This window comes from Procambarus clarkii, chromosome 38 (assembly GCF_040958095.1).
Source record: "Procambarus clarkii isolate CNS0578487 chromosome 38, FALCON_Pclarkii_2.0, whole genome shotgun sequence".
In the NCBI taxonomy this organism is placed as follows: domain Eukaryota; kingdom Metazoa; phylum Arthropoda; class Malacostraca; order Decapoda; family Cambaridae; genus Procambarus; species Procambarus clarkii.
This window is the reverse complement of record NC_091187.1, coordinates 36,458,341-36,458,548: the sequence shown is the minus strand read 5'-3', so window position 1 is coordinate 36,458,548 and position 208 is coordinate 36,458,341.

Sequence of the window (208 nt, the reverse complement as noted above, 5' to 3'; positions counted from 1 at the left end):
TTACGTAAATATATTCATTTTTACCAATATTTCGATACTATTTCATGTAGTATCACGATATGTGATTTGGCCTTCAAATCTCAGATTTTCGCATAATATTGCATTTTAAGCAAGTTTTCTTGCATTTTGTTTCGTACTAAAAATCAATATTTTCAATCAATTCAGCAATATTTTGATGTTTATCATCCCCTTTTCGTTTTTGTGATAT